This window comes from Drosophila persimilis, unplaced genomic scaffold, assembly GCF_003286085.1.
Source record: "Drosophila persimilis strain 14011-0111.01,24,50 unplaced genomic scaffold, DperRS2 tig00000622-arrow-arrow-pilon, whole genome shotgun sequence".
In the NCBI taxonomy this organism is placed as follows: domain Eukaryota; kingdom Metazoa; phylum Arthropoda; class Insecta; order Diptera; family Drosophilidae; genus Drosophila; species Drosophila persimilis.
Window position 1 is genome coordinate 1 of NW_020825326.1, and position 25,507 is coordinate 25,507.

The 25,507-nt window shown below is 39.7% G+C and overlaps 1 pseudogene; it reads right to left on the reverse strand.

Annotated features, from left to right (window-relative positions):
* Positions 1 to 10,796: 10,796 nt before the first annotated feature.
* Positions 10,797 to 20,412, reverse strand: LOC113566221 (annotated as a pseudogene).
* Between the last annotated feature and the right edge of the window lie 5,095 nt (positions 20,413 to 25,507).

The window sequence follows — 25,507 nt, forward strand, 5'->3', positions numbered from 1 at the left end:
CATCTCACTTTGCCATATAGACAAAGTGACTTAGTGCTGAACTGATTTCTTTTCGCTCGCCGCTACTAAGAAAATCCTGGTTAGTTTCTTTTCCTCCCCTAATTAATATGCTTAAATTCAGGGGGTAGTCCCATATGAGTTGAGGTTGTATATACGTATATTAAAATTTATAATGATAATTACACTATATTATTATATATAGAGCGTTCTCATAATGAAATCATTATAATATTCGTATTTTATAACGAATATCAAGAAGAATATTAAATATTTATATTTACAACAAAATTTCCTTTCGAAACATTAATAAGAGGCAATTCTGGATGAAAAAACTTTAATTATTTTTTTATGCTAGACATTCCTCAGTATTATTTGATTCAAAAAGGACAAAAAAATATATATTTTTCTTCGTTGTTCTCACACAAATATATACAACAATGAGAGATAATGCGTTTCCTAAGAACGGCCATGCACCACCACCCATAGATTCGAGAAAGAGCTATCAATCTGTCTTACACACTTAGGTTCGGACCTGGTAAGTTTTCCTGTGTTGAGTCAAATTAAGCCGCAGGCTCCACTCCTGGTGGTGCCCTTCCGTCAATTCCTTTAAGTTTCAGCTTTGCAACCATACTTCCCCCGGAGCCCAAAAGCTTTGGTTTCCTGGGAAGCGACTGAGAGAGCCATAAAAGTAGCTACACCCAATTGCTAGCTGGCATCGTTTATGGTTAGAACTAGGGCGGTTTTTGATCGCCTTCGAACCTCTAACTTTCGTTCTTGATTAATGAAAACATTTTTGGCAAATGCTTTCACTTAAGTTAGTCTTACGACGGTCCAAGAATTTCACCTCTCGCGTCGTAATGCTAATGCCCCCAAACTGCTTCTATTAATCATTACCTCTTGATCTGAAAACCAATGAAAGCAGAACAGAGGTCTTATTTCATTATCCCATGCACAGAATATTCAGGCCTATTGAAGCCTGCTTTAAGCACTCTAATTTGTTCAAAGTAATTGTACCGGCCCACAATAACACTCGATGAAGAGCACTAATGCAGGTTTTTAAATAGGAGGAATATATAAAAAAATACAAGTACTTAATTATATATAAGAACTCCACCGGTAATACGCTTACATACATAAAGGTATAGTACTAACCACAATTGTAAGTTGTACTACCCGTATGAAGCACAAGTTCAACTACGAACGTTTTAACCGCAACAACTTTAATATACGCTATTGGAGCTGGAATTACCGCGGCTGCTGGCAACCAGACTTGCCCTCCAATTGGTCCTTGTTAAAGGATTTAAAGTGTACTCATTCCAATTACAGGGCCTCGGATATGAGTCCTGTATTGTTATTTTTCGTCACTACCTCCCCGAGCTGGGAGTGGGTAATTTACGCGCCTGCTGCCTTCCTTAGTTGTGGTAGCCGTTTCTCAGGCTCCCTCTCCGGAATCGAACCCTGATTCCCCGTTACCCGTTGCAACCATGGTAGTCCTAGATACTACCATCAAAAGTTGATAGGGCAGACATTTGAAAGATCTGTCGTCGGTACAAGACCATACGATCTGCATGTTATCTAGAGTTCAACCAATGTAACGATCTTGCGATCGCTTGGTTTTAGCCTAATAAAAGCACACGTCCCATAAGGTCCGTGTTTTAATTGCATGTATTAGCTCTAGAATTACCACAGTTATCCAAGTAACTGTTAACGATCTAAGGAACCATAACTGATATAATGAGCCTTTTGCGGTTTCACTTTTAATTCGTGTGTACTTAGACATGCATGGCTTAATCTTTGAGACAAGCATATAACTACTGGCAGGATCAACCAGAATAATGTTTTCGTTTCGTGCGCATACGCTCACATATGTAAATATTTGACAACTCAATAATACTTTTGAATAAAAAAAAAAAAATAAATAAATATTTTTTATCAACAGTTTATGAGAATTTGTTAAACGATTGTGGCCATTTTTATATAGCATTCACATTCGCCATTTTTCTCTATATAAATATATATATTTTATTATATACATTTTTTTTTCGTTCAAAAATATCTTTTTATTTGCACTTAATATATTATCACACGTATATAGGCTTAAACCAATATTAATTGTGTTTAAACTATGTATTTTGACAACAAATTTAAAATTTATCCAATTTCGTATGCGTTTTTTGTGATATACATTAAATAAAACCAAACACATGAGTTCATGTGGAATGGAATTTATACATTTTGGCAATATTTGAATTTGCATGTAAATCGCTTTGATTATATGCTGGTACATTGTTGAAATGGCACTCATACAATATTTAATCATATAAGACCATTTCCAAAAATTCACGATAATAATTCGAAACAGAAATGATATATACTAAATAGTATATATCTTGTTTAGTTTCACTATATTATCTTTATTAAGTTCAATTTGAAAACAAATATCTCCTATTAAACACTACTTTGAGTATAATGACAACATATAATAATATTATATACAATACTGAACCAAATATTGTATACAATACCGATGGACATCAACTGTCCATCATGTATAGGTTTTCTGCCACGCTTTCCGCAAATCGGGTATTTTTGCTTTAGAGTGCCTCTTAACAATAGTTTCTTTTCGTATTTTAATAAAAAATACAATACTATCACTTCAAAATTATTCATATATATTAAGAAATATATATATATTCATATAAAATACACAGACATTGCCGACTTAGTATGTTCCCCATATCATATGAAATTAAATTAATTATTTTTCATTACATTCATCATTCATTTACATGAAAAATATCATATCAGCTGGTATCTTTGCTTTAATTTCACATATACACGTAATATATCTATTTATATTAAAAACATTTTTATATTTTCTATATTTATAATCGCATTATGATTATGTTATAATGTTATATTATATATGAGAAACAATCCCATATCCATATCCATATCCATATAAAACCTAATATTGATATTTTATAGCACACCTCGGCGTTATTTGTTATTTTTATTCATTATAACACAATGTCAAAAATATACATATATTTTTGTAAATATGTATATAAAATATATCATTATATTTTCTCTATTCAAAATCAAATCATTCTCATGTTATAATTTTTAGGATATGGTGAATGTTTCCCCATATCCATAATATTGTCATTTTATATACAAAAATATTTAATTCTTGCATTTATATCACATATCATTGAATTCCAATATTAGAAATACTTCCAAGTTCCACATACGATCACTCCAAATATACATATATTTGTACATATGTATATAAAATATATCTTTAAATTTTCTGTATTCATAATCAAATCATGCTCATGTTATAATTTTTAGGATATGGGAAACATTTCACATACCCAATAATATTATCACATTTTATATACCAAACTATTTAATTCTTGCATTCATATCACATATCATTAAATTCCAATATTAGAAATACTTCCAAGTTCCACATACGATCACTCCATGCTTTTTGCATTCATATTATTTCATATATACATTCACATTCACATAATACAATTTTTATAAGTATCATTTCATATGTAATTAAGTATAACAAACTTATAATATAACATTATATTCATATTCAAGCCAACGTAATTTATATAGGATAAATAATTTATCCATATTTATATAAAATATATTCTTTTTAATATATATATATAGTGACATATCCATAATTCCCCACATCCCATACACATTATGTTTATGTACAATTCATCCACCCCATCCACACAAGTAACAGGACCCCACTCAAGAATCAATAACTGTTTCTTCCCATACTCCAAGCTAGGGCCCCCCATAATATAAACAATGGACCACATTGTTTCATCAACATTAGAATCACGCCACTCTCGAGAAATCGATTCTTTAGAATCACGCCACTCATGAGGACCAATCAAAGCTAGACATAAAACCAAGGAGTATCACATTCCTAGCTCCGTCATGTAATACAACACCGATCGCCAGCAGTGGATGCCTTTCATCAAAGCCGACGCATCCCCAAATATCGATCCAGGCACGTACGCCACCGACACGAAGATGCAGCCGAGGAAAGCAACGCCCGAAGCCAGAGTCGGGAGTTCCAAGAGAAGGGCTCATGAAAACTAGCCAACAGCAGAGAGATCAGTTCCGTTTGAGACAAGCAGACCCAAAGTCAAGTCGGGGAATTCATTTAAATCTTGTGACATAAAGATATTTAAGTTGTAAAATAAAAGTCTTTTTTAAAAAACTTAAAATCGAGTTGCGGATATTAAACTGGCGCAGTCGGTAGGATTTCGTTTAAAATTAACACCTATATTTCGGTAATGGTCAGCTTGTGTAATTTATAATTACTGTGATCACGTAATCCCGGAATCGTTAATAAAATTGTGAAATCCGCCAAAGAACCTATGTGCTGCAAGCACATACGATTTGCAAAACTAATACAAGTGAACCAAAATAAAGTTAAAAACTACAACAAAACAAAACCCAATCAACACCAACAACATGGCGTTACCACCACTATCATTGAGCGAAATCCACTTGAACCAGGCACTGCTGTCGATCCGACAAATACCTGCCTATGACGGTTCATCTGGACAGCTAAGCTCATTTATCAAACGAATCGAATATGTATGCGGATTATATCCAACTGAAGATCTTCGCCAACAAAGGATCCTATTTGGAGCGACCGAGATCCAACTGTCAGGAGAGGCACAACGCATATCGCAAATGATACAACCCAACACGTGGCTCGAACTGAAGACGGCGCTGATCAAAGAGTTCAAAAATCACACACCATATGAAGAACTCTTACGACAACTATACACCACCAGATTCAACGGCAGTCTTCGTAAGTTTATAGAAGAATTAGAGATAAAAGCATTATTAATAAACAATAAGCTAAACTTAGAAAACATACCAGAAAATAATGCCATTTATAAAAACGCTTTGAACAACACAATTAAAGATGTCATTACTCGAAAACTTCCTGACAGAATGTTCATGACCTTAGCAAGAAAAGATATTACCACATTGTCTAATCTTAAGAAGGCAGCACAAGAAGAAGGATTGTACGAAGCTAGTATAACAGATTCAGGTACAAATAAAGATCAATCGAAATCGTCTCAATCAAATCGAAAGAATGTTTGAAGCTATTATCCAAATTATAATACTACTAACTATCTCAATCAAACTCAGAGTTCATCTGGAACAGGTCAGACTAATCGAACAAATCAAAGTCAAAATCCCCAAAATCCTGGATTATACAATGAATTCAAAAATTCCTTGAATCAAGGTAGGGCTCAGAATCCATTCAATCAGCAAATATCTCAACACCAAGCTAGTGGGAGTGGACCCAACCAACCTACTAAAAGAGGGAGGGAGAGCCAGAGTGGCCAAACGAAGATGGACGTAAATTTTCATCAAGCCGCCTCGGAAGAAACCGAGGAGGACCCTATATAAACATTACCATTAATAAAAGAATATTAAGGTGTATCGCTGACTCGGGATCATCGATCAACATCATGAAAGAAAATTATACAGATTCCGAGATAAAAGACGATAGCCTTACGGTCCATACCATCAATGGACCTGTCCGTTTAACTAAGAGTATAATGAGGAATGCGAACAAAACATGTCCGTCCGAACAAAAGTTCTACATACATAACTTTTCCGAAAATTATGATATTTTATTAGGAAGAGAATACTTGATGGCAAGTAAAGCCGTCATCGATTACAGAAATGACACTTTAACACTAGGAGCTAGGTCGTACCCAATCATTCAGAGTGGAGAAGCTATTGAAGCCGGCAAGACCGCACAGAAGTGCACTGATCCCTCTACAAAAGAAGAGAAGATCGCACCTAAGTGCCTTGACCCATCTCCAGAGGGAGATGAATACATCGCTTCCGCTCTAGACAGTGAATTAAGGGAATGTAATCAATTAAGATTGGAACACTTAAACGACGAAGAAAGGGAAGAGTTAAAGAAGGTCTTATATGAGTTTAAGGATGTGCAGTACAGAGAAGGTGACAATTTGACTTTCACAAGTACAATCAAGCACGAGATCAAAACTCAACATGAAGACCCGGTCTGCAGACGACCATACAAATATGCCCAGATACATGATCAGGAGGTAAACCAGCAAATCAAAGATATGATCAGGCAGGGAATAATTCGAAAGTCGAATTCTCCTTACTGCTCGCCCATATCTATGATTCCGAAGAAGATAGATGCTTCAGGAAAGCAAAAATATCGAATGGTAGTAGACTATAGAAGTCTAAATGAAATAACAGTTAAGGACAAATTCCCAACTCCACGAATGGATGAAATCCTAGACAAACTAGGTAAATGTCAGTATTTTACGACAATCGATTTAGCAAAAGGCTTCCATCAAATACCCATGGAACCTAGCTCAATCCCCAAAACTGCGTTCTCCACTAAGCATGGACATTACGAGTTCACTCGTATGCCCTTTGGGCTAACCACTGCCCCAGCTACCTTCCAAAGATGTATGAACAATCTGCTAGAAGAGTTAATCTTCAAAGATTGCTTTGTATACTTAGATGACATCATTATATTTTCCACTTCATTGGAAGAACACTTGTTGTCACTAAGGAGAGTATTTGGAAAGTTGAGAGACGCCAACTTGAAGCTACAAATGGATAAATGTGAATTCATGAAAAAGGAAACTGAATTCCTAGGTCATGTAGTCACTACTGAAGGAATAGTACCAAATCCAGGCAAAATCTCTGCCATTGTCAAATTTCCAATACCAGAAACGACTAAACAAATAAAGTCATTCTTAGGTCTGTGCGGGTTCTACAGGAAATTCATTCCTAATTTTGCAAACATAGCAAAACCAATGACACTCAAACTAAAGAAAGGAGCTGTCATAGACCCCAAGGTAGAAAAGTACGTCGAGGCATTTGAGAGACTAAAAGTACTCATCACCTCAGACCCTATCCTTGCGTTCCCAGACTTTGACAAAATGTTCACGGTAACAACCGACGCTAGTAACATAGCATTGGGAGCGGTTTTGTCACAAGAACACAAACCGATCTGCTACGCTAGCAGAACCCTAAATGAACATGAAATAAACTATTCAGCCATCGAAAAGGAATTATTAGCGATCGTATGGGCAACAAAGTATTTCCGTTCATACCTGTTCGGTAGAACATTCGAGATACAAAGCGATCATAAACCCTTGATTTGGTTGAACAACCTCAAGGAGCCAAATATGAAATTACAAAGGTGGAAAATAAAACTGAATGAGTTTGATTTTAAAATGAAATATCTACCAGGCAAAGAAAATCATGTAGCTGATGCCTTATCAAGGGTAAAGATTAATGAAAATCTCCTGGGAGAAGCTTCCAATAGCGTTGGTGCAACTGTACATAGCGCACAGGAAGACAATCTAAATCACATTGCTATCACGGAAAGACCAATTAACTATTACAATCGGCAAATTGAGCTAATAAAAGGCAATGAAGATAAGGTAGAAACAATTCGTTATTTTCACAAGCTAATCATCAAGATCACGTATAAGGAAATGACTAACACCTTAGCGAAGGATATAATAAAGGAATATCTATGCACCAAAAAGAGCGCATTATATTTCCATAACGAAACAGATTTTCCTCCATTCCAAAAAGCCTATTTAGAAATCATTAATTCTAACAATATAACCAAAGCTATTAAATCAAGCACGAAACTCCTAGATATTCAGAATTACGCTGAATTTAAAGAAACCATATTAAAGAATCATAAAGGCTTACTCCATCCAGGGATAGAGAAAATCGTCAATTGGTTTAGGGAAAAATACTATTACCCGGATTATCAAAATCTAATCCAACACATCATAAACGAATGTCCTACTTGTAATATTGCCAAAACAGAGCATAGAAATACGAAGTTGGCATTCGAAACTACACCGGAAATACTGAACATCAGAGAGAAATACGTCATGGATTTCTATATGGTTGGTAACCAACAGTTCCTATCATGTATTGACGTATACTCGAAGTTTGCCACTCTTGTAGAAGTAAAAAGTCGTGACTGGTTAGAAGCAAAAAGAGCCATCATGAAAGTTTTTAACGAGATGGGCAAACCAATTGAAATCAAAGCCGATAAAGATTCAGCTTTTATGTGCACAGCATGGCTGAATGCGGAAAACGTCAAAATAGAGATCACTTCCAGCAAAAATGGAATATCTGACGTAGAAAGATTTCATAAAACAGTAAATGAAAAATTAAGAATAATATCTAGCGAGGATAACACAGAAGATAGATTCACGAAGTTTGAATTAATTCTTTATACTTATAATCATAAAACCAAACATAATACCACAAATAGGACACCAGCTGATATATTCATTTATGCAGGCTCACCTGATTATGACACACAACTAAATAAAGTGAATAAAATCACTCAATTAAATAAAAACCGCATAGAGTATGAAGTAGATACCCGCTATAAACTATCACCTCTAGTTAAGTCTAAGGTAACAAATCCTTTCAAAAGGACGGGTGAAATTAGACAGGTAGACGAAAAACATTATGAAGAAAAGAATAGGGGTAGGAAAATAACTCATTATAAATCAAAATTCAAGAAAAAGAAGAAATCTAATAGAAGCAAATATAATAATTCCAGAGAAACCGAGGAAGTTAATGGAATCGGCGAACTTCAACACAATTAAAATCCTCATCTTCCTCATAATTACCATCGTAATGGCACAGGGCCAAAACATAGAAATAAATTCTATAAAATCCCAAAACGGATATATGATATTCAAAACTGGATCGATTAACATACCTATCAATTACGAATACCATTATCTAACTGTTAATGTAACTAAAACCGAAGAACTATACCAAAATTTGTTAAGGCAAGCCACTAAATTCCAGGACATAATCCAAATAAAATATCTAGTAGACAAATTGCAAAGAGAAATGAACGGGCTAAAAATAACCAATAGAAATAAAAGAGGCCTAATCAATATAGTAGGAACAGCCTACAAATATCTCTTTGGAACACTAGATCAGGAAGATAAAGTCGATTTGGAACAAAAAATAGAAAATTTAGCCAGCCATAGCATTCAAATGAATGAACTAAATTTGGTAATAGATGCAGTTAATAGCGGAATAAACGTTATAAACAAACTAAATGAAGAAAAAGACAGGAATCAACAAATAGAAATTTTGATATTCAATCTACAACATTTCACAGAATATATCGAAGATATAGAACTAGGTATGCAATTAACTAGGCTCGGTATATTTAATCCAAAATTATTAAAACAAGACTACCTGGAACAAATAAATTCTGAGAAAATACTAAATATAAAAACCTCCACATGGCTAAAATCCGATACCAACGAAATTCTAATAATTTCCAACATTCCCAAAGACATTACAAAAGTACCAATCTATAAAATCGTTCCGTATCCAGACGAATTAAATAACATGTTAACAGATATGACATACGACAAGTACTACATAAAAAATGAAGAAGTATTTGTTAAAGAAACTAGATTGAAAACCAATGACAATTGTATAAAAGGAATTTTAATGCAAACTCCCACTAAATGTCCATATTCCAAAACTTTTCAAAACTTTCAAATAAACTTTATTGAACCCAATATACTAATCACGTGGAATCTTCCAAAAACAACGCTAAATCAGAATTGTGTAAACCAAGAAATCATAGCGGAAGGAAATACCATTATAAAAATCTACAACTGTTCAATCCAATTAAATGAATTTACAATATCAAACACAATGTTAGATTTTGCCCAGAATGTTTATGTCAACAACAACATAACTAAAATAAAACCACTGTCGTATGTCCAAACTAATGAAATAATTATGCAATACACCAAATATAGTAACCTATTACAAATAAGTCTACTAATTTCATTTGTCATAATTATATTAGTACTACTAAGTTATGTAGCTGTTAAATTTAAGAAAACTTCTAAAAGAGTCACGGTTAAATGTCTTAACCCTATAATAGAAGCAGAAGAGAAACCAACCTCAGCCACCGCACTTGACACTCCGTCACTATACCCGAGGGTAATCGCCTAGGGACAGGCTAATAACAAACGTTGGGGGAGTGACATATCCATAATTCCCCACATCCCATACACATTATGTTTATGTACAATTCATCCACCCCATCCACACAAGTAACAGGACCCCACTCAAGAATCAATAACTGTTTCTTCCCATACTCCAAGCTAGGGCCCCCCATAATATAAACAATGGACCACATTGTTTCATCAACATTAGAATCACGCCACTCTCGAGAAATCGATTCTTTAGAATCACGCCACTCATGAGGACCAATCAAAGCTAGACATAAAACCAAGGAGTATCACATTCCTAGCTCCGTCATGTAATACAACACCGATCGCCAGCAGTGGATGCCTTTCATCAAAGCCGACGCATCCCCAAATATCGATCCAGGCACGTACGCCACCGACACGAAGATGCAGCCGAGGAAAGCAACGCCCGAAGCCAGAGTCGGGAGTTCCAAGAGAAGGGCTCATGAAAACTAGCCAGCAGCAGAGAGATCAGTTCCGTTTGAGACAAGCAGACCCAAAGTCAAGTCGGGGAATTCATTTAAATCTTGTGACATAAAGATATTTAAGTTGTAAAATAAAAGTCTTTTTTAAAAAACTTAAAATCGAGTTGCGGATATTTAACTATATATATATATTACCATTTATAGGTATATATTCATATAAATATATAAAAATAATTTTCATATATAAAGAATAAATTAATATATATCGAATCATCAAGCAAAGGATAAGCTTCAGTGGATCGCAGTATGGCAGCTGCTCAACCACTTACAACACCTTGCCTGTTACAAAAGTCGTTTACAATTGATTCTAGGCTTTGTCATTGTATTAAATAATGTTTTTATATGCAACTAGCGCGGCATCAGGTGATCGATGATCCTCCCAATTTACTATGTTACAAATTACATTGGCATCACATCCATTGTCGTTTAGAAGCCATACAATGCAAATTGCCCCTTATTTATCATTGCAGTCCAGCACGGATACGACCTTAGAGGCGTTCAGGCATAATCCAACGGACGTAGCGTCATACCACTGTTCGCTCGAACAAGTATTGTGCCATTGGTCCGTACCTGCGGTTCCTCTCGTACTACGCAGGAATGCTGTCGCAACAACGTTTTGTCATTAGTAGGGTAAAACTAACCTGTCTCACGACGGTCTAAACCCAGCTCACGTTCCCTTGCATGGGTGAACAATCCAACGCTTGGTGAATTTTGCTTCACAATGATAGGAAGAGCCGACATCGAAGGATCAAAAAGCGACGTCGCTATGAACGCTTGGCCGCCACAAGCCAGTTATCCCTATGGTAACTTTTCTGACACCTCTTGTTAAAAACTCTTTAAACCAAAAGGATCGATAGGCCGAGCTTTTGCTGTCCCTGTGTGTACTGAACACCGAGATCAAGTCAGCATTTGCCGTTTTGCTCTATGTGTGGTTTCTGTCCGCACTGAGCTGGCCTTGGGACACCTCCGTTATTATTTGAGAGATGTACCGCCCCAGTCAAACTCCCTACCTGGCAATGTCCTTGAATTGGATCATACCTGAGTAATTGGAGTTATACCAAATTTTCAAATTGAAAATACATAAATGCATTTTCTCATTAAAGAATTTGTTTGCGATTATATAACAAACTCGTGATACTTTGATCAAGAAGCTTGCATCAAAACATAAAACCATAAGATATAATAAATATATCCGTATAATGGCTAGGAAATGATACACGTTCCATTTAATCAAGTAAGTAAGGAAACAATAAGAGTAGTGGTATTTCATTGTCGATACCAAACCGAAATCTAATATCTCCCACTTATGCTACACCTCTTATGTCTCCTTACACTGCCAGATTAGAGTCAAGCTCAAAAGGGTCTTCTTTCCCCGCTAATTATTCCAAGCCCGTTCCCTTGGCTGTGGTTTCGCTAGATAGTAGATAGGGACAGAATGAATCTGATCTCTCAGCTTTATTTCACGTGGCGGTTCCTCAGGGAGGGATTTCAACCACGGCGTCTAATGTTTATTTGCAGCTTAGCCTCGATTAGTGCGATATATTTACATATATCACGCCATCACGCACCACCGCTACATACGCAGGAACCTGGTACAATGCGCCAGTTAGCGCCCCTAAAAAGAAGCTATAGCTATGTACATAGCGACTCTTCTGGTACCAATTGAAAGTATCCTGGTCGGGCATACAATCCCCCTTGGTGAGGGGCGAGGTGTATCTAACACGTCTTCCGATCTATAGGTCTCGGCACCCGATGGAGAGCGCAACTCCACGAGGAGCCTAGCGGCTCTCCCCGCGTAACGTTTGGGTATCAACCACAGCCACCACGATACTCCCACTAGGGGGCCGACCTCAATGTGCAGCCTTGGAACTGCACAACCCGTGGTACCGATCTGAAGGACTCAGCTCGATCCTCCCTTTTAGCCCCGACCGGCCTGGATAGGGAATCCACCCAGCCCGTGCGCCGCTTGCGCATTCAGCAGCTGCTGTCGCCTGGAGAACGCCAGTCCGGCGAACCGTGGCCAAACCTTCGTTCGCTGTAGGCGAAGCCTGCGTTCGGGATGAAGCGGTGCGTCACCCGTCCTGGGGAGTCACCATCATCCCATCTGCGTTGCCACTCGCACAACAGGTCTTCGTCTAGTCGCGCCATCTTCTGCTTCCAGCTAAGATTTGCCAAATCTTCGCCGTACAGCCAATCGCTCTCCTCCAGCGGGTAGTCACGCTTTAGTTTGAAGCTGATTGCCAGGCGTCTGGCAACCAGATCAAACGGGGGGGCTCCAGCTAGTACTTGCAGCGCCATGGTGGACACTGTTCGGCATACCGGTAGGCATCCAATCAGGACGATCCTTTGGCACGCAAGCAGATGCCTCCTGGCAACCACTTGCGTCGTCGTCACGACAGACCAAACCGAGGCACCAAATAGTGCACAGGGCACCATGAGTCCGGCATATATTGTCCGCTTTGCGCGGGGACTGAGTCCCCAGTCGACCCGCAGTACGCGCGACAATGCCCCTACGACTCCGGTCAGCTTATCACGCAAGCCCGTGATGTGCGGGAGAAAACTCAACCGCTCGCCGACCGTGATGCCTAGGTACCGATACTTGCGCTTATATGGCAGGCTTGCTCCAGCAAACCGTACCACTGGCGGCCGTCTAAGTATGCCTTTGAGCAGCATGATCGCCGTCTTGCTAGTTGAAACGGCAACGCCGACTTCAACTCCCCAAGCGCCTACGATGGACATTAACTCAGCTCCTTTTTGCTCGAGCTCTGATCGGACATTCCCTTCGATGAGGAGGAGCAAGTCGTCAGCATACGCTCTGAGCGCACCAAGGGGCTCTAAGCGCTGGAGCAACACGTCCATTAAGATGTTCCATATAAATGGACCACTTATGGACCCCTGCGGGCAACCTCTTGTCACCGGAACAGTGGCTACTCCGTGCCTACTGACGATGCTCGCACTCCGGCCGGAGAAGAAACTTCGCCACAAGCTTGCTTCTCGGCATCCCAGCTCGAGGAGGCGGCGTAGTGCAGCATTCCACTCAACGTTGTCGAAGGCTCCCTTGAAATCCACGAAGACTCCGAGCACGTATTTCGACCGGCTGGCCGAAACAGTACTCACGACGTGTTTCCAAGCATCCTCCACACAACGTCCTTGGCGAAAGCCAAATTGCCATCTGCAGCCATCCGGAATGGTGTCCTTCAGACGATTCACCATGATGCCCTCAAGCCCTTTGCCCAGCACTGACAACAGACAGATACCCCGATATGAGGTAGGATCGGTCCGGTCCTTATCGGGTCCCTTCAGGAGTGGAACCACCCTGGGATGCTTCCATTCCGTTGGGAAATACCCTGTCTCCAGGCAGCGGGAATACATCGCTGTCATGTGCTGAGGGATGGCACGCCACAATGCCTTGCAAATGGCACCTGTGATGCCGTCCATGCCGGGAGAGCGTCTGCTCTTCAACCTGGCGACGCATGCATCAACCTCGGAAGCTTCGAGGGCCGGTGGAGCCTCGATCGGGATGGCAATGTGTGCATTCGTCTCCGCAACAGGAAAGAAGTTGCGAAGGAGCACACCCGCACAGTCGCGCCATGTTGCGACCAGCCTACCATCCGTTCGAAGGCATCCAATCTCCGTGCTCTTTTTGCGGCCTCGGTCCTGGAGCCTTCGCCTCAGTCTCCTGACCTCTCGGCGTTTGGAGTGTAGTTCGGCAGTCCACCAAACTACTTTTCTCGCGGCTCTCGGTGTGCTGCGTCCCAGCACTCTGTCGCACACACTGTGCACTACAGAGCGCAGTGCAGACACTTGGTTGTCCAACGGCGATTCGGCGATGTCTTCCGGTAATTCGGCAATCTCCCTTACCACTTCCTCCTCGAACAATCGCCAGCGCGCATTGGAAAGCTTCCATGACGGCACAGGAGCAATGGGCTCAACTGTGTCGTTCGGGTCAGTCGACACCGCAACATGGATCATGTTGTGATCGCTGGTGTCCCATTCCTTCACTTCCCAATCGTATGTGGCCCACATAGTCGCAGCTTGGTTGACGATTGTCACATCAATATCGCTTTGGCCTCTACGGTTATCGAATGTAAACACCCGACTGGCTTCATTGAGCACGCCGGCTCTCATCTCGGTTATCCACTCAGACAACAGCTCACCCCGTGCATAGTTAGCTTGCCCCCGATTGTGTCCGGAGAGCTTGCTAAACCACGCTGGGGATACTGCGTTCGCGTCGAGCCCAAAGATGACAGGAGTGCGGCTGCCCAGCAGCAGCACCGCATCTACGGTACGGCGCCAAGTCGGTGTCGAATTGGCAGTACACGGAGCATAGGAAGAATGAGCCGAATCTTCCCGTAACTCTGACGCATACTCCAAAATCCGTGGTAAGGGTCTCCATGGCATGCAGATGGCGTCCGGTTCGTCGACGATGATAGCAGCTTTTCCTCGGCGGTCCTGGAAAACACGCATTCCAGAAGGAAGGCCGGCAATCCGCCCTGCTCCATCGACGTACGGCTCCTGGACCAGTGCGAACTGACGGCCAGAGCTGCGCATGATGGCTCCGAGTTCCATCACAGCCGCTCGGCCACGGCCACAATTAGCTTGGATGAAGCTAAACATTAATGTCTAGCTTGCACCCTCGCCAGTACCGCTCCGTAGATCGGGCACGCCGCTGACAGCATAGAATGTGCTGCAGGGTACCCCTTGAAGCGGCAGTTGCGGCAGTCCACGGGGCTGGGACACCGTGCAACGTTGTGGCCGTTCTGTCCACACCGGTGGCACACGTTCTCCTTTAGGCGACATTGCGACACCTTGTGGTCGAAGCCTGCACATCTGTGGCAGGCGTATGTTCTGACCAAGGAGCGGCAGCGGCATCTAAACCACTTGATGTATACGCATTCGCGCAACGCCTCCTGTGCCTTTGCGTCGACCTCTAGCGTCACGTTGATCGTGGCGCCGTCGGTGACCGACCAGGGTTTACTGCCCAGGTGAACCGACTTTCGAACTCCGCGGCAGTCATGGTCTCCTCCAGGTTCTTTGTGAAGAGCTCCTCCATGAACTCTTCCGGTGTTATGGACGTGTCCACGTCATACACCACGACCTGAGGCTTGGTCTCCGGCCACTTCTTGACCTCCAATCCTGCTTCGGTGAACTTGCTGCTGGCCACTACATTCCTCAGTTCGCTCACTGAAGGGGTGCGAATAATCGCTCCTCCGCTCTTCAGCTCGCGAACCTCGTGGACGCGGACTCCAAGAGTCGGCACCACGGTCTTCTTAACTCTCTCCACAAGCTCCTTGCTGGTCTCCTCCGGGTTTTTGCTCTTTATTAGAGCAGACCAGGTATCCCTAGGCTTTGGGATCGGTGCAGCGACGGCGCTCGGTGCGGGCAGGCCTGGGAAGGCTGTCGCATACGCAGCGGTTGTGACGGCAGTGGTGCCCGTGTGGGCAGCAGCAGCGGGTCTCGGTGGAGGCGGCATCCTTGCCCTCTCCTCCAGGCGCACCTTTTCCCCAGCCAGGGCCATGACCAACTCGTCGTACCGGTTGGTCGCGACGAGGATTTCCATTGAGGCCTATGGCGGCATCAGCCCCTTAAGGACAGCCTCGCTCACCGCCATCCTTATCGCAGACATTTCTGCGATGATGGCCGAGTAGCCTGCCGCGACAATGCCAGTTGCCGGGCATGTGTCAGCGGTGGTGGCAGCGGTGGCGGCAGCGGTGGCGGCAGCGGTGGCGGCAGCGGTGGTGGCAGCGGCGGCAGAAGTACTGGCAGCGGTGGTGGCAGCGGCAGCGGCAGAGGTGCATGGAGCCTGCTCAAAGGGGAGCGATGTTGGCGGCGATCTCTCGGCTGGGATCGGCCGCTCTCCAGCTAGCCCAATCCCAAGCCCGATCTTCTTGGCTCCCTGTTTGGCGGCTGAGGACTTCGGCCGACCCCGCCTGCGGGCGGGAACGCTCGACGACGAGCTCGCCCCTACACTAGCCAGGCTAGTGTGGCTGGCGTCGTCTCTATTTCCATTGCCCGGCACTTAGTGGAGACTCGAACCAAAGTCTCAGCGGATACACGAACCGAACGCTCCGAACTCGAGCCAAAGCTTCGAACCAAAGCTTCGAACTCGAGCGTGCTGTCGAACTATTCCGACTTGTTGTCGAACTATTCGCACTTGTTTACGAACTAGGGTTCCGCACGTGGTTGTTTTTAGCGTTTATTTTGCAAATATTAATTTGCAAATATCTGCTCTGTTTTTTCACCAAATTAACACCCGATTTCACTCGCGAACAGCGCGTGATCTCGCGGCAGTTTTGATGTATTTTCCACTTGGAAAAATCACTTTTTACTTTACTCGAACGACGGTATAGCGGACCGCTTGAAAAACACGTCTGCTTCGAGTGGCAGTCAAAAAGCAACTGAGTAGATAGGGACAGTAGGAATCTCGTTAATCCATTCATGCGCGTCACTAATTAGATGACGAGGCATTTGGCTATTTTTTTTTTTTTTTTTTTTTTTTGATCGCTGAGGAAGGAAAATCTTCAAAGATACTAGTGGAGGCCAAACCCCACTAGCATGCACGATTCATTATAACGAAGTAATCACGCATACGTACTAAAAACCCACCTCAAGTTTTACAACCACGATGTATATACCTAATTTCACATTATGCCTAGGTAGCAAGCGTCTTCTCTCCAACATAGTGTATAGGCTAAGTCCAATCTCGAGTGTAACCTGCGAGATAAATGAACTGTCTGAAGCAATATAGTCCGCCTGTTACCACTCTGGCGCTGATGACATTGCTGTCACCGGATGAGATGAGACCCTTTGCTATCAATCTTCTAACGGATTGATTGCTCCAGATCCCACGCCAGTTTAACGTCGCGGATAGGACTTCGACGTTTCCCGACACTCCGAATTCCCTCCGCAGTGCAGAAATAACTTCAGGTCTTTTATATTTCTCAACTTTGCGATGGTGCACATCGTCGAGAAACTTCCATCTGTTATGATCTGCGCATCAATCACGCAAGCGTGATTGTCACGGATACACACCAGGTCTGGTTTACTTACCGAGGTTTCCAGCTGCAAACTTGGTTCGACGTGCACTGTGTGGCCCTTCTCCTCAAGAATCCTCTTAAGGTTATTGACTACACAGTTATGTCTTGCTACCCGCCTCCCATGCGTACGGTAACAATTTTGCAGGATGTGGTTTGTTGTTTCGGGAGCATCACAACCTGCACGACATTGCCGTTCCAATTCATTTCTGCCCCTCGTGGTACGAGACCTCGATGGTAGGGCATTTAAGAGAGTCATAGTTACTCCCGCCGTTGACCCGCGCTTGCTTGAATTTCTTCACTTTGACATTCAGAGCACTGGGCAGAAATCACATTGTGTCAACACCCGCTAGGGCCATCACAATGCTTTGTTTTAATTAGACAGTCGGATTCCCCAAGTCCGTGCCAGTTCTGAATTGATTGTTAATTGATAATCGTTATAATTAATAAGAACTAACTGGTTTAACCCAATTAGTATTCTTAAAAATTTTAGCAAGAAAGTTCCACAATTGGCTACGTAACTAAACTATCCGGGGAACAAGTAACTACCATAAATGATAGAAACTCTATTTACCCAGAACGAGCACATAAACCGTGTTATCGTTTCCCAATCAAGCCCGACTATCTCAATCTTCAGAGCCAATCCTTATCCCGAAGTTACGGATCTAATTTGCCGACTTCCCTTACCTACATTATTCTATCGACTAGAGACTCTTCACCTTGGAGACCAGCTGCGGATATTGGTACGGCCTGTTGAGAAGTTTGCGTGTCCCCACCATAAATTTTCAAGGTCCGAGGAGACATATCGACACAACAGTATATGTCATGCTCTTCTAGCCCATCTACCATCTATGAGCACGAGGCCCATATTTAATAACAAACGGATACTCAACAGGTTACGGAATTGGAACCGTATTCCCTTTCGTTCAAAATTATTCAAGTATTTAAAAATCATAAAAGATTTGACAATATTACTCACTGATTTTGTACTTGAAAATTTTCGGCTTTCGCCTTGAACTTAGGACCGACTAACTCGTGATCAACCACTGTTCACACGAAACCCTTCTCCACTTCAGTCCTCCAAGGTCTCATTCGATTATTTGCTACTACCACCAAGATCTGTGCCAATGGCAGCTCCATGAAGGCTTACGCCAAACACTTCTACGCATACCATTGTACCTTCCTACTCACTAAAGTTTCAAAATTTATATCACAAGTAATATAAATCATCTACTTTAGCGGTAATGAATAGGTATACAACTTAAGCGTCATCCATTTTAAGGGCTAGTTGCTTCGGCAGGTGAGTTGTTACACACTCCTTAGCGGATTTCGACTTCCATGATCACCGTCCTGCTGTTTTAAGCAACCAACGCCTTTCATGGTTTCTGCATGAGTTGTTAATTTGGGCACCGTAACATTACGTTTGGTTCATCCCACAGCGCCAGTTCTGCTTACCAAAGGTGGCCCACTGGGAACATTATATCATAACCTTAAACTTCATATCAAGAAAGTTAAGGTTCTTACCCATTTAAAGTTTGAGAATATGTTAAGATCGTTTCGACCCTAAGGCCTCTAATCATTCGCTTTACCAGATAAGATTATTTTATATAACATTAAAATGCACCAGCTATCCTGAGGGAAACTTCGGAAGGAACCAGCTACTAGATGGTTCGATTGGTCTTTCGCCCCTATACTCAATTCTGACAATCGATTTGCACGTCAGAACTGTTTCGGTCTTCCATCAGGGTTTCCCCTGACTTCAACCTGATCAAGTATAGTTCACCATCTTTCGGGTCACAGCATATATGCTCAAGGTACGTTCCAGTTAGAGGCATAAATAATATAAATATTATTATACATAACTATATAGAACGCCCCGGGATTGTGTTAATTATCTATAAATAGTTAAAAAACTAATCCCATTATTAGTCAAGTTAATTACGCTATTAGGTTTATCTCCCAATAACTTGCACATATGTTAGACTCCTTGGTCCGTGTTTCAAGACGGGTCCCGAAGGTATCCTAAATCTTTCGCATTGTTAATCATACAAATGCATATAATAAACACAAAAATCAATGATAATTATGCCATTATATAATTTCGAAAAATTAACGCACTGTATTAATTTTAATTTATCAACACTTTATCAAATTAATGACATTTATTCTATGTTAAAATGCAAGCATAATAATTTGAATAAACTATAAGTCATATTTTATGATAAATTTGTTATATGCTAATAGATTACAATGTCCTTATATGGAAAAAATGCACACTATTATTATAATATTGTTAAAATATTACAACTTTAATGATGAATTTTCCATAACGGATATTCAGGTTAATCGGGCTTAACCTCTAAGCAGTTTCACGTACTGTTTAACTCTCTATTCAGAGTTCTTTTCAACTTTCCCTCACGGTACTTGTTTACTATCGGTCTCATGGTTATATTTAGTTTTAGATGGAGTTTACCACCCACTTAGTGCTGCACTATCAAGCAACACGACTCTTTGGAAACATCATCTAGTAATCATTAACGTTATACGGGCCTGGCACCCTCTATGGGTAAATGGCCTCATTTAAGAAGGACTTAAATCGTTAATTTCTCATACTAGAATATTGACGCTCCATACACTGCATCTCACGTTTGCCATATAGACAAAGTGACTTAGTGCTGAACTGATTTCTTTTCGCTCGCCGCTACTAAGAAAATCCTGGTTAGTTTCTTTTCCTCCCCTAATTAATATGCTTAAATTCAGGGGGTAGTCCCATATGAGTTGAGGTTGTATATACGTATATTAAAATTTATAATGATAATTACACTATATTATTATATATAGAGCGTTCTCATAATGAAATCATTATAATATTCGTATTTTATAACGAATATCAAGAAGAATATTAAATATTTATATTTACAACAAAATTTCCTTTCGAAACATTAATAAGAGGCAATTCTGGATGAAAAAACTTTAATTATTTTTTTATGCTAGACATTCCTCAGTATTATTTGATTCAAAAAGGACAAAAAAATATATATTTTTCTTCGTTCTTCTCACACAAATATATACAACAATGAGAGATAATGCGTTTCCTAAGAACGGCCATGCACCACCACCCATAGATTCGAGAAAGAGCTATCAATCTGTCTTACACACTTATGTTCGGACCTGGTAAGTTTTCCCGTGTTGAGTCAAATTAAGCCGCAGGCTCCACTCCTGGTGGTGCCCTTCCGTCAATTCCTTTAAGTTTCAGCTTTGCAACCATACTTCCCCCGGAGCCCAAAAGCTTTGGTTTCCTGGGAAGCGACTGAGAGAGCCATAAAAGTAGCTACACCCAATTGCTAGCTGGCATCGTTTATGGTTACAACTAGGGCGGTTTTTGATCGCCTTCGAACCTCTAACTTTCGTTCTTGATTAATGAAAACATTTTTGGCAAATGCTTTCACTTAAGTTAGTCTTACGACGGTCCAAGAATTTCACCTCTCGCGTCGTAATACTAATGCCCCCAAACTGCTTCTATTAATCATTACCTCTTGATCTGAAAACCAATGAAAGCAGAACAGAGGTCTTATTTCATTATCCCATGCACAGAATATTCAGGCCTATTGAAGCCTGCTTTAAGCACTCTAATTTGTTCAAAGTAATTGTACCGGCCCACAATAACACTCGATGAAGAGCACTAATGCAGGTTTTTAAATAGGAGGAATATATAAAAAAATACAAGTACTTAATTATATATAAGAACTCCACCGGTAATACGCTTACATACATAAAGGTATAGTACTAACCACAATTGTAAGTTGTACTACCCGTATGAAGCACAAGTTCAACTACGAACGTTTTAACCGCAACAACTTTAATATACGCTATTGGAGCTGGAATTACCGCGGCTGCTGGCACCAGACTTGCCCTCCAATTGGTCCTTGTTAAAGGATTTAAAGTGTACTCATTCCAATTACAGGGCCTCGGATATGAGTCCTGTATTGTTATTTTTCGTCACTACCTCCCCGAGCTGGGAGTGGGTAATTTACGCGCCTGCTGCCTTCCTTAGTTGTGGTAGCCGTTTCTCAGGCTCCCTCTCCGGAATCGAACCCTGATTCCCCGTTACCCGTTGCAACCATGGTAGTCCTAGATACTACCATCAAAAGTTGATAGGGCAGACATTTGAAAGATCTGTCGTCGGTACAAGACCATACGATCTGCATGTTATCTAGAGTTAAACCAATGTAACGATCTTGCGATCGCTTGGTTTTAGCCTAATAAAAGCACACGTCCCATAAGGTCCGTGTTTTAATTGCATGTATTAGCTCTAGAATTACCACAGTTATCCAAGTAACTGTTAACGATCTAAGGAACCATAACTGATATAATGAGCCTTTTGCGGTTTCACTTTTAATTCGTGTGTACTTAGACATGCATGGCTTAATCTTTGAGACAAGCATATAACTACTGGCAGGATCAACCAGAATAATGTTTTCGTTTCGTGCGCATACGCTCACATATGTAAATATTTGACAACTCAATAATACTTTTGAATAAAAAAAAAAAAAAATAAATATTTTTTATCAACAGTTTATGAGAATTTGTTAAACGATTGTGGCCATTTTTATATAGCATTCACATTCGCCATTTTTCTCTATATAAATATATATATTTTATTATATACATTTTTTTTTCGTTCAAAAATATCTTTTTATTTGCACTTAATATATTATCACACGTATATAGGCTTAAACCAATATTAATTGTGTTTAAACTATGTATTTTGACAACAAATTTAAAATTTATCCAATTTCGTATGCGTTTTTTGTGATATACATTAAATAAAACCAAACACATGAGTTCATGTGGAATGGAATTTATACATTTTGGCAATATTTGAATTTGCATATAAATCGCTTTGATTATATGCTGGTACATTGTTGAAATGGCACTCATACAATATTTAATCATATAAGACCATTTCCAAAAATTCACGATAATAATTCGAAACAGAAATGATATATACTAAATAGTATATATCTTGTTTAGTTTCACTATATTATCTTTATTAAGTTCAATTTGAAAACAAATATCTCCTATTAAACACTACTTTGAGTATAATGACAACATATAATAATATTATATACAATACTGAACCAAATATTGTATACAATACCGATGGACATCAACTGTCCATCATGTATAGGTTTTCTGCCACGCTTTCCGCAAATCGGGTATTTTTGCTTTAGAGTGCCTCTTAACAATAGTTTCTTTTCGTATTTTAATAAAAGATACAATACTATCACTTCAAAATTATTCATATATATTAAGAAATATATATATATTCATATAAAATACACAGACATTGCCGACTTAGTATGTTCCCCATATCATATGAAATTAAATTAATTATTTTTCATTACATTCATCATTCATTTACATGAAAAATATCATATCAGCTGGTATCTTTGCTTTAATTTCACATATACACGTAATATATCTATTTATATTAAAAACATTTTTATATTTTCTATATTTATAATCGCATTATGATTATGTTATAATGTTATATTATATATGAGAAACAATCCTATATCCATATCCATATCCATATAAAACCTAATATTGATATTTTATAGCACACCTCGGCGTTATTTGTTATTTTTATTCATTATAACACAATGTCAAAAATATACGTATATTTTTGTAAATATGTATATAAAATATATCATTATATTTTCTCTATTCAAAATCAAATCATTCTCATGTTATAATTTTTAGGATATGGTGAATGTTTCCCCATAACCATAATATTGTCATTTTATATACAAAAATATTTAATTCTTGCATTTATATCACATATCATTGAATTCCAATATTAGAAATACTTCCAAGTTCCACATACGATCACTCCAAATATACATATATTTGTACATATGTATATAAAATATATCTTTAAATTTTCTGTATTCATAATCAAATCATGCTCATGTTATAATTTTTAGGATATGGGAAACATTTCACATACCCAATAATATTATCACATTTTATATACCAAACTATTTAATTCTTGCATTCATATCACATATCATTAAATTCCAATATTAGAAATACTTCCAAGTTCCACATACGATCACTCCATGCTTTTTGCATTCATATTATTTCATATATACATTCACATTTGCACATATGCATATACACTATGTTTCGTGTGTTCACATAATACAATTTTTATAAGTATCATTTCATATGTAATTAAGTATAACAAACTTATAATATAACATTATATTCATATTCAAGCCAACGTAATTTATATAGGATAAATAATTTATCCATATTTATATAAAATATATTCTTTTTAATATATATATATAGTGACATATCCATAATTCCCCACATCCCATACACATTATGTTTATGTACAATTCATCCACCCCATCCACACAAGTAACAGGACCCCACTCAAGAATCAATAACTGTTTCTTCCCATACTCCAAGCTAGGGCCCCCCATAATATAAACAATGGACCACATTGTTTCATCAACATTAGAATCACGCCACTCTCGAGAAATCGATTCTTTAGAATCACGCCACTCATGAGGACCAATCAAAGCTAGACATAAAACCAAGGAGTATCACATTCCTAGCTCCGTCATGTAATACAACACCGATCGCCAGCAGTGGATGCCTTTCATCAAAGCCGACGCATCCCCAAATATCGATCCAGGCACGTACGCCACCGACACGAAGATGCAGCCGAGGAAAGCAACGCCCGAAGCCAGAGTCGGGAGTTCCAAGAGAAGGGCTCATGAAAACTAACCAACAGCAGAGAGATCAGTTCCGTTTGAGACAAGCAGACCCAAAGTCAAGTCGGGGAATTCATTTAAATCTTGTGACATAAAGATATTTAAGTTGTAAAATAAAAGTCTTTGTTAAAAAACTTAAAATCGAGTTGCGGATATTTAACTGGCGCAGTCGGTAGGATTTCGTTTAAAATTAACACCTATATTTCGGTAATGGTCAGCTTGTGTAATTTATAATTACTGTGATCACGTAATCCCGGAATCGTTAATAAAATTGTGAAATCCGCCAAAGAACCTATGTGCTGCAAGCACATACGATTTGCAAAACTAATACAAGTGAACCAAAATAAAGTTAAAAACTACAACAAAACAAAACCCAATCAACACCAACAACATGGCGTTACCACCACTATCATTGAGCGAAATCCACTTGAACCAGGCACTGCTGTCGATCCGACAAATACCTGCCTATGACGGTTCATCTGGACAGCTAAGCTCATTTATCAAACGAATCGAATATGTATGCGGATTATATCCAACTGAAGATCTTCGCCAACAAAGGATCCTATTTGGAGCGACCGAGATCCAACTGTCAGGAGAGGCACAACGCATATCGCAAATGATACAACCCAACACGTGGCTCGAACTGAAGACGGCGCTGATCAAAGAGTTCAAAAATCACACACCATATGAAGAACTCTTACGACAACTATACACCACCAGATTCAACGGCAGTCTTCGTAAGTTTATAGAAGAATTAGAGATAAAAGCATTATTAATAAACAATAAGCTAAACTTAGAAAACATACCAGAAAATAATGCCATTTATAAAAACGCTTTGAACAACACAATTAAAGATGTCATTACTCGAAAACTTCCTGACAGAATGTTCATGACCTTAGCAAGAAAAGATATTACCACATTGTCTAATCTTAAGAAGGCAGCACAAGAAGAAGGATTGTACGAAGCTAGTATAACAGATTCAGGTACAAATAAAGATCAATCGAAATCGTCTCAATCAAATCGAAAGAATGTTTGAAGCTATTATCCAAATTATAATACTACTAACTATCTCAATCAAACTCAGAGTTCAT